Genomic DNA, 18,011 nt, shown 5'->3' on the forward strand with positions numbered 1-18,011 from the left:
TCAAGATAAAAAGCTTCTGCAGAGCAAAGGAAACAGTCAACAAAACAAAGAGTCAACCCACAGAGTGGGAGAAGATATTTGCAAATGTCACTACGGATAAAGGGCTAGTATCCAAGATCTATAAAGAACTTCTCAAACTCAACACCCAACAAACAAATAATCAAGTCAAAAAATGGGCAGAAGACATGAACAGACACTTCTCCGAAGAAGACATACGGATGGCTAACAGACACATGAAAAAATGTTCAACATCATTAGCCATCAGGGAAATTCAAATCGAAACCACATTGGAACCGAGATGCCCATCAACAGATGAATGGATAAAGAAGATGTTGTCCATATATACAATGGAATATTACTCAGCCATCAGAAAGAATGATATCCAACATTTGCATCAACGTGGATGGGACCAGAGGAGATTATGCTAAGTGAAATAAGTCAAGCAGAGAAAGACAATAATCATACGGTTTCACTCATTTGTGGAACATAAGGAATAGCAGGGAGATTGGTAGGAGAAGGAAAGGAAAACTGAAGGGTGGGGGGGGGGTAAACAGAGGGGGAAATGAACCACGAGAGACTATGGACTGCGGGAAACAATATGAAGGTTTTACAGGAGAGAGGGTGGGCGGATGGGCTAGCCCAGTGATGGGTATTAAGGAGGGCATGTATTACATGGAGCACTGGGTGCTACACACAAACAATGAACCATGGAACACTACATCAAAAACTAATGAAGTACTGTATGGTGACTAACATATCATAATAAAACAATTAATTGATTAAAAAAACCCACATTGAGATACCACCTTACACCAGTTAGAATGGCAAAAATTAACAAGGCAGGAAACAACAAATGTTGGAGAGGATGTGGAGAAAGGGGAACCCTCTTACACTGTTGGTGGGAATGCAAGTTGGTACAGCTACTTCAGAAAACAGTGTGGAGGTTCCTCAAAAAGTTAAAAATAGAGCTACCCTATGACCCAACAATTGCACTACTGGGTATTTACCCTGAAGATACAGATGTAGTGAAAAGAAGTGGTACATGCACCCCAATGTTCGTAGCAGCAATGTCTAAAATAGCCAAACTGTGGTAGAAGCCGAGATGCCCTTCAACTGACAAATGAAGAAAGAAGATGTTGTCCATATATACAATGGAATATTAGCCATTAGAAAGGATGAATACCCACCATTTGCGTCGACATGGATGGAACTGGAGAGGATTATGCTAAGTGAAGTAAGTCAAGCAGAGAAAGACAATTATCATATGGTTTCACTCAGATGTGGAACATAAGGAATAGCATGGAGGGCATTAGGAGAAGGAGGCGAAAAATGAAGGGGGGGAATCAGAAGGAGAGACAAAGCATGAGAAACTACGGACTCCAGAAACAATCTGAGGGTTTCAGAGGGGAGAGGGGTGGGGGGATAGGTTAGCCCGGGGATGGGTATTAAGGAGGACACGTATTGAAATGAGCACTGGGTGTTACACACAAACAATGAATCATGGAACACTGCTTCAAAAACTAATGAAGTACTGTATGGGGACTAACATAATAATAATTTTAAAAAGGATAGAATCTTATCAAAGGGACATAGGAATCAGCCTGGAAGAGCTTCCCATGGCTAAAGCTGGAATAATTTAAGCAACAAAATGAATACCATAGTACTGAATAATAACGCAAAGTATAAAATAAATATACATGCACCCATGTTAATATAAATAATATAGATAAATAACTGAGTAAATAAATAAGAGACATATCTTCTTTATAGAATTCCAAGTAATACATGTAGATATTCCCCTATCCAGAAAGTAAAGTTTAATTCTCTAACTGAACCTAGTGACTGACTTCCAAAGAACAGAATATGGAAAGGAAAAAAGAGTAACTTTCAATGGAGAGTCATGGAAAAACACTGTCATAACTAAGTAACCAAAATTGCCACCATCAGTAATAGGTCATGTTGTTAGCATGTAGCCCTTGATATAATGTGATAAGAAGAACACTTCACTTCTGTGGTATTTTCCCCAAAATTTCATAATCCCAGTATATGCATGAGGAAGACATCAGAGAAAACCAAATGGAGGGACATCCTACCAACTGCCTAACCAGTTACTCCTCAAAAATGTCAAGGCTATAAAAACAAGAAAGACTGAGGAACTAATAAGGACCAGAGGAAGTTAGGGAGACATACAACATAAATGCAACGTGGTGTCCCGGATGGGATCCTGAAATAGAAAAAGGGCATTAGTAGTAAAACTGGTGAAATCCACATAAAATTTGGAGTTTAGTTAACAGTAGTATATCAGTAACTATTTCTTAGTTTTGATAAATCAAATGCAGATTTTTAAGAGATTACACTAGGAAAAACTGGGAGATGGATATTTATAGGAACTCTCTATTTGCAATTTCTCTATAAATCTGAAATTGTTTCAAAAGAAAAGTTTATTAAAAAAAATTCTATCCTCTCATTAAATTGGTTAAAAGCCCTCAAAGAGTGACAGAAGGTTGTCATCATGAAACTGCTCAACTGGACAAATGAATGCTGAGATTTGATTCTGGCCTGTGGCGTTGAGAATGTCATTCTTCTGCGTAGAAGATGGTAACTCAGTTGCTCTCTCCTCCCTAACCCAGGAACACCAAAAACTTCATCTGCCCTTGCGATGGTTCTGACCACCTCTCAGAGAAGAGCCAAAGACCTTTAGAGAAGACAGAAGACCATGGTCCGGAAGAACATGGATGGCATGTGTCATGATCTCTCATGACAACGGGGCAGCCAAGAGCTCCACCTGCCTGGCAGGCCACAGCACAGGGTGCTGCTAGCTTAGGTGTTGGCAGGTGGGGAGGTGAGCTCGCTGCTCAGTGAATCTGTTCTGTTTTAGCAATCCGAGCCACCCTGCCAGCTTGGTATTTTAAATGCACCAAGAATTTTAAAAAACAAGTCTTAGATGTACTGAAATGTATGTCATCCTTCCCAAGAGGCAAAATCACAAGCTTATCCAATTTGCCAGCTGACAATTTGGCCATCTCACTGTCTGTGTCTCAAAACCAATTCAAACAGACACATTGCTCATCCTGAGTGATGCTAGATGGACGTACGTGTCAGCAGCCATACTATTCTACTGCTCTCACTGGGTAAGCTCTTCTGTTTCATTTTTTAACATTTTAAGAGAAGAGCCTATCTTCTCTTAGGATGTGAGATGCCCAATCAGTTTCAAATTATACTGTCTGGAAATGTCACCAATCTCACACAAGCTCCAAGAATTAATTCATGACAAGCTTGAAAGAAGGCCCAGTACTTATCCCTGTAATTCACCACCATACCCACCAGCTGATCTCTTCCATGACTCCTTCAATGCCTTTTCTCCATCACAGTGACCCACACTCCATGTAAAAGACCTCAGCAATTCATGAAACATTATTTGATCAAATGAACTCTGTTTAACTTCTGCAGGAAAAAAAAAAAGCCCCTCCAAGACTGAATTCTAATTTCTAAAACCTACAGCTAAGGAAGCATCAGGGACTGTTTCTTAGCAAGGGAAGTTTTACAAAAAGCCCTCAGAGAATGTCTACCTTCCACCCTGCTGATGCCATCTGGCTCTCCCCAGATACCCATCCCTGGTCTCCCCCGCCCCCACTGATGCCAACCCCAAACAGTTTGTCATGGATTCACCACTGTTTTGGTGACCAGATGTCCCCATACCCTGTGCTTACCTACCAGACTAGCCTCTGCATCAAGGGCTACCACATAGAATAGAAGGAAAGTTAGGGTAGGGGAGAAATCCTCATCCTCGGCTTGGGTTTGCTGATCTACCATCACAAGTATATAGGAAGATGCTCAATTCTGGTATGTGTTGAGTATAAGCTTTTGTTTTACACAAAAGAAATGTTCTTTATTTACCATGTCTCTGTGTGGCTTCAGACTGATCTAGATTGACACAGTCTTTACCTCAGCTGGCATTGACGTGATTTAAAAGCTCATGTTCTTGGCAGACAAGACTGTCGTATCTCAAGACTGGGGGATGGGGAGTTGGCAACAAGACTAGGAAGAAGTCGGAGAACTACCTCACCCTAGACTCCCCAACAAAGTGGGGCAAGTGATTAGAATCTGCTTTCCCTGGCAACAGGTACGGCTCATCCAGGGGCAGCATGGAATAAAGACACATTTCATGTTAGTCTGGGCAGAGTCACAAGAAAGGGTAGTGAACGTGAGACAAAGTGTTAGGGGTATCAGGGGGGGTATGGCAGACAGGGTAGGATATCCAGGGTTGCTACACTGAGATGTCCAGGCAGTCCACTGTTGTAAGCAGGGTGCAGCAGAAAGATACTCATCAGAATATATGGAGCACTTGCTCTAGAAATAGGCTTCAAAGCATCATCCATTCTGATCATTATGGTTTTGTTGGTATACGTCATGCCATTTGTTGTTGTCCTTGTTGTATAGTGATCATACCCTGTGAATACTTAGCTATTTTAGCCCGAGAGCTCATGTCTCCTAGGACAACTACTCTGTCCAGTAATGTGTGGAAGAGAATGGCTGAAGTTCAAGCCCTAATCTATGAAGTGAAAGAGAGAGAGGAGAAAGACAGCTCTAAGCACTGGAGAATCATTGCAGACCCCTCCAATTTGTTGCCTCTCCATCAAGCATTTCCTCTGATCACAGATTCATTCTTAAACTCAGTAAAGATAAATTGAGAGAAGGTTTATCATTTGATGTCAGCACATTGGGCCAGGATGGCAAGAGGAGGCGGAGGTGGAGAGATGCCCCAATGGAAGACAGCCAGCCCACAACTTTTCTCCATCTCTTCACCCCAGAAAGCCTTTTGTGTTGCCTTGCTATTATTCCACTATTGACAATAGTAACTGTCAATGTCATCAACAGGTGAGTGTCTAAGATAGGGGGCAGGCTATGGCTGCCTCAAAATAATCCTGGGGAGAGGCAAGAGCAAGCACAGAATTCAAAAGCTTTTTTTCCAATTTGCCTTCTCTGCTGCCTCTAGCTTTTGTCTGCCCCACAGTACAGACATCACCCTACACCCTCCAACCAACAAAAGAAACACCCGTGTGCACACACACATCCACAGTATTTTTGTCGGTTCCTCTTAGTCACGTTTTCTTCTTGCTTCTATAATTTTGCCAAAGTTGTGTCTCTTCAGTGTTTGTCGTATCGTTATGTAAATTCAAGTTTTATTTCAAGGAAGTTTCTTGAATTGTATCTTTAAATATTTGTTCTGGCAATTATTTCCTTCTTATTCCTCAGGGAAACAATCGTACATATGTTGGATTTAATTTGCCTGTCCACTATCTATCATTCTCTCTCTAACTTGCTTTCATCCTCTCTCTATTTCAACTTAATGTTGTTTACTTTCTTTATTTCTACTATTTATGTCCTTTATCACGCTTTCAGCACAGTCTATTCTCTTGTGAATTTTCTAATTTCTTCTCCATTTCTGGGATGAGTTATGTCTTCTCTCCCTCGCAAACACATGCATACTTCTTTCCTGAGTCTTGACAGCACACCTTTTTCTCTTTCTTTCAAAAATCATAAACTTTTGGTCACAATTTTTGCCAGCTCTATGGTAATATTTAAAAAAAATTTTACCATAGTTTCTCCTAATTTTTCCTTTCTATTTTTTTTTTCTTGTATCTTCATAGACTGTGGGTTTATTTCTTTTCTATTATCTATCTCTAAAGAAGGTAAGACTTCCCTGGACCAGCTATTGGCTCTCTATGCCTCAGTATTTTTCACTAGTAAAATGAAGATAAAACAAAATAATGTACTTATTACAGTTTGCCCTTATAATTATACAGATGTCAGTATTCATAATCTAATTTGTTATTTAGATTTTTTTCTCCCTATTTCCACTCTTCTCCTTGGACCTAAATGCTAAACTCATAAAAAGAATTCACAAAAGAAGATCTGGAGGAAATTCTAGTTTATTTAGCACCAATGCAATGGGATCCTTATACCAAATCTGATGTCTTGCCCTGCTTTGTGGCACATAATTTGTTCTGCTCTGAATGAGAAAATGGCTCCCAAACTGTGCTTCACGCAACATAATCTTCCATGAGATTTGAACAGACATCGCCAAGAAGACGTATTGATGACAAATATGCACATGAAAGATGTGCAATATGATTGGCTATTAAGGAAATGTAAATGAAAGCCACCAGATACCCCTTCTCACCTGTAAGAAGTGTTTAAAAATTGACATTGCCAAGTTCTGGAGAAGATGTGGAGCAACTGAAATGCTCATAAATTGCTCTAACAAATACTGCACAGCCACACATAAACCATTCGGCAATTTTTAATAAAATAAAACATATACTTATCCTATGAACTAGAAATCCCATTGCTGTTTTTCTCCCTAAAGAAGTGAAAACTTATGTTCACACAAAAACCTGTGCCTACGTGTTTACAGAAATTGTATTCATAATTGCCAAACCAGAAACAACCTAAATGTCCTTCAGTATAGGTCAGTGGATAAAATAATTCTGGTTTATTCATAAAATGGGTATTACTCAATAAGAAAGAATAGACATACAACAATACAGATGAATATGCAAGGCATTGCTGAGCGAAAGAAGATAGTCTCAAAAGATGACATACTGTATGACTCTACTGATAGGATATTTCAGAAATAGCAAAACGACAGGGACAGAGAAGATAGTGGTTTCCAGGGGTTAGTGTTAGCGAAGGGTATGTCTACGAAGGGTATGTCTACGAAGGGGTGGCAGAAGGGAAGTTCTGGGGGTGATAGAACTCTTCTGTAACTTAACTGTAGTAGTGGTTAGATAAACCCATACATGTGTTAACATTCATAGAACTTTACACCAAAATAAAGTTAAGTTTACAGTACGTTAACTTAAAAAGAAAAAAAGAACACTGGTCAGAGAAAACTATAGTTAGATATTATTTTTTGAGATATATTTATGCATCCACCCCGTAATCTTAAATACATACACATATTTTTATCTGTTTTATTTTTAACTACCAGTAATATTATACTTTGAGGTTTTTATAGGATCCCCTTCTCTCAGAACTAGAAGTTCTTCAGTACATTGGATCGGGGTTTTCTCTCTTAAAGATTTTTTTTGTTACATAAATTGTATTCTACTTGGAGTTGGGTAAATACACTGAAACCAGACAGAATCAAAACCCCCACTGGGCAGGAGCAATAGGAGAGCTTCCACAGTCATGCGTTATGAAGCTCAGCAGATACTGTTGGAGGCATACTCAGCATCCTGTCCTCACTTCTGCCTTCTCAGAATCCTAATTTTGTTTAGGCAACATTCAAAACTCTTTCAAAACCCTCTTAGAAGGTATGCAAGCAAAAAACTTCAAATATTTAAGTTGGCTTCTAAAATTTGTCAGTATATGTTTAAATAGCAACAAAGAATGAATTTTCCAGCACGTTGCAAATATTGACATCTTCAAATAAAACCATTAATCCCTTTTAAAAATCCACTTGATGGGATTTCATACCACAGAGATTTGGGCCTCGTCATCCTCTATTTACAAAAATACCTGAACAATCTCATTTTGTGTAATAGGCAGACATTTTATACCATTGATTTATTTCCTTGAAATCATTTTTTCTTTCCACTTCCACCAAAGAACTTTATTCTAATATATTGACTTAGAGGTCTTTTTTAATGCTCATAACATTGACATTTTCCTACAATGTGGACTTATAAAGGACTCCTAATCTCCCAGATTTTATCTCTCAGGCTGGGATCATCGTAAGGTTACAGTAGACACAAAATAAAATGTTCATTGATCATTCTTTCAACATTAACTTTGGTATTTACCAAAATGTAAACACATTCCCACTTTAAGGGGCAGGGGCAGGACTTGTCAACCAGTCCCAGAGCAAGTATATCTAACAATCTTGTCAGCAATGAGAAAGCAACTCCTAGGTGACGAGCTGGAGGTAGGATAAACCCAGGTAATTCTTACAACGGGGAAACTCGCAGGGTTTTAGGGTAATAAATGTAAATCCAAATCCATATATCCAAATGTAAATCCAAATAAATGTAAAGGTTTTAGGGTAATGTAAATCCAAACATTTACGAAAGAAGTCATAACAACTGAATGCAAACTTTTTTTAAGCAGAGAAATTCATCCCAAATTGTTTTCTGAGGCCAGAGAAACCCCTGATAACCTGACAAAGACATTACAAGAAAGGAAAATTATAAGGAAATATCACTCATAAGCACAGGCATAAAAATTCTAAACAAAAATATGAACAAATTGACTCTAGCAATTTACAAAAATATAATATGTAGAAGGGAAATCTTCTGACCAAAAAACCCCCCAGATTAGTAAGAGGAAAGCATATAAATTTTATTTCAATGTTGTTAAATGTTTTATATGGCAATAAGATGGGATGGGGGTCCTCCACAGAAAGAAAAGAAAACCCCCTAGGTTTGGAGGATTTTATACCATTCTAAGAAAGAACAATACATTTGTAGAGAGATAACAAGATAAAGAAAAGGGGTTTCTGGACTTTTTAGGGGTGGTAAATTGCGGGAAGGTAAACTTATGGGAGACACAATGGTAGATAGAGTTATTTAGTAAGACTCGTTCATGTAGACTCTTCTTGGTGCCAATTCATCACAAATGATAAGCTGCTCTTCCCTTCCTGGTACAGGAAAGGTGGGGGTGGCCGGGAACCTTTCCAAGGGGAATAGATACCCCGCTTTTCAGGCAGATAGGGGGAGGGCAGGGGACTCACTCTGTGTTTGCTTTTTCAGTTGCCTTCAGCCCCAAATGATACTTCTGCAGTGTGGCACGTTTTGGGATGGTGTATTCTGATACCCTACAGATCAGGATCAAGTGGGCTCCTCACTGGAATGCAAGGTTACTTTCATACTTGAAAATCAATCAACATAAATAACCACATTTGCATTATAAAAGAGAAAACTATATCATCTTCTCAACAGAGGCAGAAATCGTCTTTGATAAAATTCAACACCTGTTCAGGATTAAGGATAAAAGCTTATAGCAAATTAGAAACAGAAAGAAAGTTCATTAATCTGTTAAAAGGTTTCTACAAATATCTCTAGTCAACTCTATACTTAGGAGTAAATTATAAAAGTATCTCTCCCAGAGATAAGGAACAAGGAAAGGGTGTCCACAATTTCCACATCTCTTGACATTGTATAAGAGGTTCCTAGCAATACTGTTAAACAGGAAAGATAAAGACACAAAGATTAGAAAGTTAGAAGAAACATTGCCGTTACTTACACATGATTTGATTGTATACATCAAAAACGGCTATCATTAGCAGGTGGATTTATCAGGGCTGCTGGATTCAAGGTCAGTAACAAAAATGAATGTGTGTGTGTGTGTGTGTGTGTGTGTGTGTGTGTGTGTGTGTGTGTACACATGCTCCAAATAATTAGAAAATGGGATTTTAAAGTATCCTTTAACACTATTGTTAAAAACATGAAATACATATAAATAGATCTAATTATAGAGACAAAAGTCCTCTGGAGTGAAAAGTAACAAAGAGTGTTGACAGAAATTTTAAAAGACCTAACTAAGTGGGAAAATAGTCCATATTAATGAATTTAAATTCTCAATACGGATTGGAAGATGTCAGTTCTCCCCATGTCAATGTGTAGGTTAAATGCAATCTCGATCAAAAGCCCATTAGGGTGTGAGTGTGTGTATCTGTGTGTGTAAATTGAAGAGTTGATTCTAAAATGTTTATGTTGAAATGCAAAAGATAATGAAAACAATCTTGAAGAAGAACAAAGTTGGAGGACTTCCATCCCCAAATATCCCATACCACTATAAGCCTACGGTAATTAAGACAGTGTCATATTGGTGCAATAACAGAACAGAATAGAAAGTCCAGAACTGGATCCACATACATATTTGGCCACCTGACTTAAGATCAAAGCATCACTGCATTTATACATACTGTGATTCCATTTATAAAAATTGCAAGAACAAAAAAAACTGCAAGAACAGGAAAAACTAATCTTTGATGATGAAAGTCCGAACAGTGGTCACTCCTTGGGGGAGAGGTACGACTGGAAAGGGGCACGAGGGCATCATCTGCATGCTAACGTAGAATGCTAACATTCTGTGTCTCTTTCCGGATTATGGCTACACAGGTCTCTATGTATTTAAAATATTGTAAATTTTATGCTTAATATTTGTGTACTTTCATGTATGTTTGTACTACAATAAAAAAAATTGTAAGAATATAAGTCTGACTCCAGTTTTTGATATTTGACTGCTGATAGCTTGTAAGCCTCACTGCTTTATCTTCCCCTTCTGCCCCACATGCCCTACACCAGGGGAAGCTGGTAAGAAAGCTTGGGTGTTCCCTACCTTGGTCCTGACGGGAAGTTCAAACTACCCAAGCCCCTGCCCACACACAGAGATCCTTATCTCATCTCCATCCCCTAACCACATAGGAAACCCCAGCCAGTCTTCTTTCCTGGTTCTCTAAAGCAGAGAGAAGTCACTTTCGGACCTGCTTGTGAGCTCTCCTACAATTCCCAGTAAGTCCTTTATGTGAATAATAAAACTTTTCATTACCTCTTGGTATGTGTATGGCATTATCAGTCTCAATATCCAAACCAAATCTTGACTTGGAAAATTCACCCTCCTTCTCCAAATGACCACAACAGAGGGAAAGTGATTTTGCTTTGGTTTTGTGTTTTGTTTTCTGCTGCATCCTCAGCTACTGTAACAATGCCTTGCACATTGTTTCTCAACAAGTATGTGTCAAATAAATTGTTACTTAGTAACTACAAGGTTAGAAAATAAATAATTTGAATTGGTAGAAGAATAGATGGGAGGATGTCAATATAAATCTCAATGTGTGTCTCTAAACTAAAAAAAATTAAGGTTTTCAAATCAGACATGTGCCATGCTTGGTACCAACTGTAGTAAAACCACATCCATAGCAAAATAAATCTAGTCAGAGTTAGGAAAAAAGAAGCTAGGTGGTAAATGAATAAACATTGCACAAGTTCTGGGGTAAAAACTGTCAGGAATTTCACTTCTCATTACGTGACACAGCAGGCGAATAGGTCTCTGTGGAAATACTCCACCCTCCGGACAGCACGGTGTGGCTCTTGCTTAAAAAAAAAATTTTTTTTTAAAGATTTTATTTATTTATTTGACAGAGAGAGAGACAGCCAGCGAGAGAGGGAACACAAGCAGGGGAGTGGGAGAGGAAGAAGCAGGCTCATAGCGGAGGAGCCTGATGTGGGGCTCGATCCCAGGACCCCGGGATCACGCCCTGAGCCGAAGGTAGACGCTTAACTGCTGTGCCACCCAGGCGCCCCTTAAAAATTTTTTTAAATAAAAACAAAAAAAATCCCAACCCCTGCTTCTCTGTAGCCATTCTCATGGCCTTATCCGTGGGATGTTTTGTTTTGGGTCACCTTAGTGACGCTTTATAAAAGAGGACTGGAGCCCAAGAATATCTCATATTGGAAAGAACTTGTCAGAAAGAGGGGGCTTCTCTGGGCCCTCCACGAAAGCACAAGTAGTCTGGAGTCAAGCTTCTCCGGAGAAGATTCTTTGGTGGCCTCCAGGGTTCAGCAAACAGCCTTCCCTGTGTTCCGCTGCACTTCCTTACCAATAAATAGAGCCCCCGGGTAAGTAACCCTTTGCCTCAGAAATGTTAGGTCTTCCCCTCGGTGTCAGGTGGCATCTCTGTAATTTCAAATGTATATCCGATGTGCTGGAGCTGGGCATTAAGGACTATCCAGAGCCCCTAGAGTCTGGCTGGCTGTGAGCAGAGAGGGAGGTCTTATCAACTGATTTCATGTCTGGGTCTTTGTCTTTCTACCTAAGAAGTCAAGTTGGTGCCTATGTAATGAAAATGCTCAAACTCACTGGGAGGTATTCTGAGGATGGCCACCAAATGAGGTCCATGGTGACAGCTCCCAAGTAGTCCTTTTTGGCCGGGTTCATAAGTATGGGCTCTTTTTCACAGGCAAGAAATTAAGGTAAGACTTCTTAGAACCATAAGAAGGCAGGAGTTCTACTTTTGGTCCCCATCTCAAGCTGAGAGGAAAAATAGAAAAAACTACTTGAGAACAATGGAGGAGGAGGAAGGCCACACACAGGCTCCCAAAATGCAAGTCATTCTCCTCGCAGCTTTAAATTTTTACCATGTTATGCCGCAGGGTGGGATGAAAATCTACAGATGCGAGCCTTGAATGTGACTAAGACGCAGGATTTGGGGGACGGCATTATGCAAATAAGGCTATGCCAAAATTGTACTTTCCAAAAATAAATAAAACAAAAGCATTTCTAAGGATCCTGCTAGTAATAGCCACTAATGAAAGCTCAGGGTGTTGTCAGGGCCACTTTGGAAACGGGGATTCCGAGATACAAGGTTGCTAGCAGTGCCCCGTGCTTTGAAAGGGGTTGCAATCATTTGAACTAATGTTCTCTTCATTAACTCTTTTTTTTTTAAAGATTTTATTTATTTACTTGACAGAGACAGCCAGTGAGAAAGGGAACACAAGCAGGGGGAGTGGGAGAGGAAGAAGCAGGCTCCTAGCAGAGGAGCCTGATGTGGGGCTCGATCCCAGAACGCTGGGATCACGCCCTGAGCCGAAGGCAGATGCTTAAGGACTGCGCCACCCAGGCGCCCCTCTCTTCATTAACTCTTAACTAACCCACCAGAAAACAAGGGTTGGATCTTCATTGCTAGCGTTCACTAAGCACTTAGAGAGCTATCTGAGTCACTGTATTAAATGTTTCCTATGCTTTACCTTAGCTAAACCTTACAACCAACCTACAAAGTTGAAACAGAGGCACAGAGAGGTTAAGAAACCAAGCTAATAAGGTGTGAAGCTGGGATTTGAACACAGAATCCGCCCTCTGGACCACTACTCATTCGGCTTCTGTTGGCACGATGCATATTGGAATTCAGCTGTAAAGGTGGGAAAATTCAACCCATAATGACCTACGCATGAACAACTGTGTTTTGCGTCTCGTTTCAGCAACTCACATAACCCCCTTCGGGCCCGTTCCCCTTGCCTAGAGGGAAAGTCAGTGTTGTGGCTGACCCGTGGAGAAAGGGAAGATGACCCGAAGCCTCAGCCTGAAACCGTGCCCGGACCGATTAGTGCTGTCTGAGGGTGCAAGTCGAAATGAAGGTGGCACACTTGCAAGAATGTGCCATCCTTGATCTAATCCAACCCCACTGTTCTACAAACAATAGAACTGAGGCCCAAAGAGAGGACATGAACTGCTCAAGGCCACATGCCAAACCCAATCAGAGCTCAGGTTTTCTTGATTCTAAATTTGCCCCTTTTTCCATACAGTTCTGCAGCCTTCTGCCTGAGAAGCAACACCCTAAGCCCCTTCCCTATTTAACAGTATCGTGGTGAAAACCAACATGGTAATGCTCATTGAATGTCATTGAAATCCATAAAAGTCTCATTTTCTAGCAGGGGGTTATAGAGATCAGCAGCAGCAGCAAGCCATTCCTTACCTGCAAGTTTTATCTTTTGGAAAGGTTCCTTTTCAAGGGGATTATATGGGACATTTCTTCCAGTAAAACTTCGTAGGCCTTCATCACCGCAAAGACCTTTGCTAATTGTTCTTACTGGGTACCACTTAAGAATCATGTGAACACTTACGTGCCCACTTAGCGATGGCTGTCTAGTGGCCAAAAGTCATTAATGCAGCTACCCAAGGTGCCTAAAATTACCCCCGGGAAACAGTTTTAACACTAGGAAAATCACCCTCACTCATGTAACTATCTAGCAATTTGAGGAAAGAAATCCATCAGCTCTTCAGGGTACCATGATCATTTTGATAATTCACCATTTGGGGCAGTAGCTAGCATGCGAATGCACCAAAAATGAGCCTAATTTTGTTTTGTGCCCCTTTTCTCACTGCATCCTCTATAAGTCCAATTTGGCAAAAAGCATACTTCTAATGCAAGCATGGCTGAGAAAAGAACAGACGGACACAAAGAAGAGAGAGACAGATGTACCTTTGGATGGAAGTTAGGTGTGGAACTTCACGCCACCAAAAATAAACAGTAATTTTGACACCAGCATTAGTCATTTAGAAGGGCATCCAAGGAATATTCAATGAACTCAAAACTTTCACAGATGTTGGAGAAATTGCTCACATAGAACTCTCCTCCTTCACACATTTAGCTTGGATTTGTTATAAATATTAAAGGACTTTTATCTGGTTTTCTGCTTCACTAACTGAGCTGGCCAACAGTGACAACAAAAGCCTTCCCTTTTTTTTTTTTTTCCAAGACAGACTTGGAAACCTCAGAGAGGTTAATTTTGTGCCTGACACAGGTCCTATACACAGTAGATGTTCACTAATTATTTGTATGACGTAAATTAACACGGGCTCTGTGTTTCGCACACTGAGTCCTCAGCACACCATCTAAGTGCTTGCCCACACTCTCTTAACTCCTCGACAGTGCCTATTCCACACGTGGTTGTAAAGATCACCTTCATTTTACAGAGAGCAAAATGAGGTAACTGAGCCCAGATCGCAGCGCCAGTCAGCGAGGAAGCCAGGACTCCGAACCAGCCTCTCTGGTCCCAGGACAGCCTAAGCACCACGCTGCATTTTATGAGTCTGATAAAATCCGACATTCCAGTCATCGGATATTTGGAGAAGACTGCATGTGAATTGTGCTCCATCATGAGATACGATGACCTGATGTAATGTGGCCAGTGCACAATGTGTTGTAGCTTTGACCTTGAAGCCACCTTCACAAAGGATTACACTGTTCTTTGAAATGTCATTTCTGTTCAGTTATTAAGTGTCACACGAGGACTTGTGCCTCTCACATCCCTCTGCCCTTTTGGACTGTTTACCATTCAGCTTACAAACTGGAAAATAGATCAGTGAGGGGAGGGGAGGATGACACAGGAGAGAAGATTGGATATAGAGGTTTGGTAAACCTGCCCCACGACCACCAAATCATGCCCTGCTCTATTATATGGGGGAAAAAAGCTCTAAATCAGCTTTCCCTTGTAAGCTTCTTCATCATTAACATGAAGACAGCAAGGGGAAACGCTGAAGGAGCCTTCCTTTTGAAAATTTGTTCCGTGGGCAACATTCATTCATCTCTTACCCTTTGCTCTATCTGCAAATCCTTGGTGCAATCTGCTTCCTGCATCAGAACTCAGCACAAGCCTATCATCCTATCATGGACACATTAAAGCTTCACTGAAAAATAACAGCGGAGATGAGAGGAAGTTTCCTTGGTTCTCGTTCTAGCTTTTGGATCCCTCATCAGAGAACTGCACAGGCTTTGCCAAGATAAAAACAATAAAAAAGCATTAGCCTGGTCCAAGAACTTTGTCTTTGGAATGAGAGAAGAGTTCTCTCTATGCACTGTGCTCTCCTCTGCTCCCGTGTTTGCTTACCTTCGGCTGTAACCATGTGATCCAGTGACATCAAGCTGGAGAGAATCCAGCGCTGCGTGGTGGTATGGGTGGCCAGCCACTGCTCAGATCTACTAATCCGTACAGAGACAGGAGGTTTCCCTCCACTTCATCAAAGATCAGTACACTAATTTAGCATAAGGAGAGTTTTGCTGCTGGGAGACTTTGAGGGAAAAGGCACCTACTCCTCAACCATGCTCAGATTGGGGCAACCAGTGAACATGTTTACCAGAGACTGGGGAGGGTAGAATAGAGGTTCAACTACTTAACAGCCAATTCATGATAACAAAATGTTTATATCCTCCAAATTAAAAGGTATCAAGGATGTTTGATCTAGTATCAGAGCTAGGAATCAAGGACCCCATGACCAACTCAATACCAGGGACACCTGATCCTGGATGGTTTTTTTTTAAAGAGAGAATCTTTTTTTTTTTTTAAGATTTTATTTATTTATTTGACAGAGAGAGAGACAGCTAGCGAGTGAGGGAACACAGGCAGGGGGAGTGGGAGAGGAAGAAGCAGGCTCCCAGCAGAGGAGCCTGATGTGGGGCTCGATCCCAGGACCCCGGGATCACACCCTGAGGCGAAGGTAGACGCTTAACAACTGAGCCACCCAGGCGCCCCTGATCCCAGATGTTTTAAGAAGAGTCCACTAGAATTAACAATACCATGTTCTCCAAATGCTGTTGGGTAGTATAAATTCTGAGGGCCATGTTGACAACTCTTTGTTAGGGACCATATAAGAGCTGGTTCTGTCTCCAGAGGATTTTGACATGGCCTCTGTTCCAGGAGAGAAGAAAAAAATGCCTTGTACACTTGGATTTCCAACCTTCTCAGTGCCACTACTGATCAAGCTAAAACAGATCAGAGCAGAAATCTTAGAAGTCAATCCTGAAGTTGTTGGACACCTATTACCAAGCTGGGTGCTACTGGCCAACAGAGGCCTTAACAGTGTGGCTGGAAACGAATACAACTTAAAGGTGATAATGAATGTTTATCCAAGTAGGTGATGTTGAGCCTCACACTTGAACATGTTCCCCCTAAATTATCCAAGCTTTGAAGACTCATAACTACTTGTTTCAAAATCAAGTGCCATTTCAGGTCCATTCAAGACCGATCTTAAAGTGGCATGCCCAATCATCACCACCACCTTTAGGAAACACTTCCCTTTCTTCAACCTCTCCCTGATCAAGCCTGGGGCCCATGAATGCTTGGGCGGGATGCTCAAACGTACGGCACACCTAATAAGAGTCCCAGCAGGATAGCACAAGGGAGCCAGCACCACTGTACTGGAATTCGCCAACTTGCTATAAGTAAGCAAGAGAGTTTGAAAAAGCATCTCAGGTGAATTGAAGCATCTTTTAAAGGGGACACCCATGGTCCATACAATCAAACAAAAATGATGCAATGTTTTGGACCGAGAGGAATTCCCATTATATAAGTCCGATGAAATTCATTATTGGAATCACTTCATTTACAGGAGGTAAGGGTTCCCTCCCACATTCCTCTGAACAGAATCTGAGTTGGTCCCTGGCCTTTGGTCTTAAAGCAGTTGGGTCTCCTTCAGGCAGTCTCACCAGAACTGGGGGAAACCAGCACATATGACTCAGAATTTTTCCAAGTTCACCTTTTTGCTTTCTTTTTGTGTGTGTATTATCTACATAGATATGAAGAAAAGGGCTGGAAGACTCTGCTTGTCTCAGAGCTGACACTTTGCCTTTCTGCCTTATTTCTTGCTCCATTAAAACATTCCCAAGCAAAATTTCCACCTTTCAAGCCTTAGCTGGAAATCAGCAACCAAATGTCTTTGGGGGATATCAAATGCTGGGGGTTGGCAAAAACCTTTTGCACGTCTGGTCAATTTGTTTTGTGTTGGAAGGACATTTAATCGATATCTGTCTGATTCGCTTACACACGTATCATTCAAAAGTCATTTTGAAAGAACCATTTCACTCCCAGGAAACTTTTATACATCTGTTTCTGCAGATATATAAGAGATATTGTAAATTTTCTTGTATCAAGAGAACGACCATTCAAATCCCTCACACATTCAGAGCTTAAAGAAATGAAAGATTTAGGACCACTCTGAACATACAACATCATACAAATTCTCCCATTGCTCCCAAGTGCATAAATGATGACTCCATCTCTTTGTTTTTATATCGAACAAAAGGAAACTATTAGACAAAAGTGATGGCACTGACCAATTCCTAACCAACCGACTTCCCCAAATCCCTTAAATATAAAACTTTGCATGTTCCCTCACATCCTCAAGAAAGGACCAGCTCAGATTATAAATAGAGAGAAATAATCCCATTTTATTCCCCAAGGAAACCATATTTTCAAAGCTCTACAATTTTGGCATAACATTCAGGCCCCATCTTAGTCTACAAATACATACCTGCCACGAAAAACCTACTAAAGCACCATGTTTCAAATGAGAAGTATTAAAACTTAGAGCAAGAAAGAACATTACATTCAATTTGCCTTTCTTTGTGTGTGTGTGTGTGTTTTTAGTCATTGGTGTGCAGCAATATATTAAGATTTCTCATAAAATAACAACTAATATTCACTAACAGACTAAACCAATCATGCAGTATC

This window comes from Ursus arctos, unplaced genomic scaffold (genome assembly GCF_023065955.2).
Source record: "Ursus arctos isolate Adak ecotype North America unplaced genomic scaffold, UrsArc2.0 scaffold_7, whole genome shotgun sequence".
NCBI classification, from domain to species: domain Eukaryota; kingdom Metazoa; phylum Chordata; class Mammalia; order Carnivora; family Ursidae; genus Ursus; species Ursus arctos.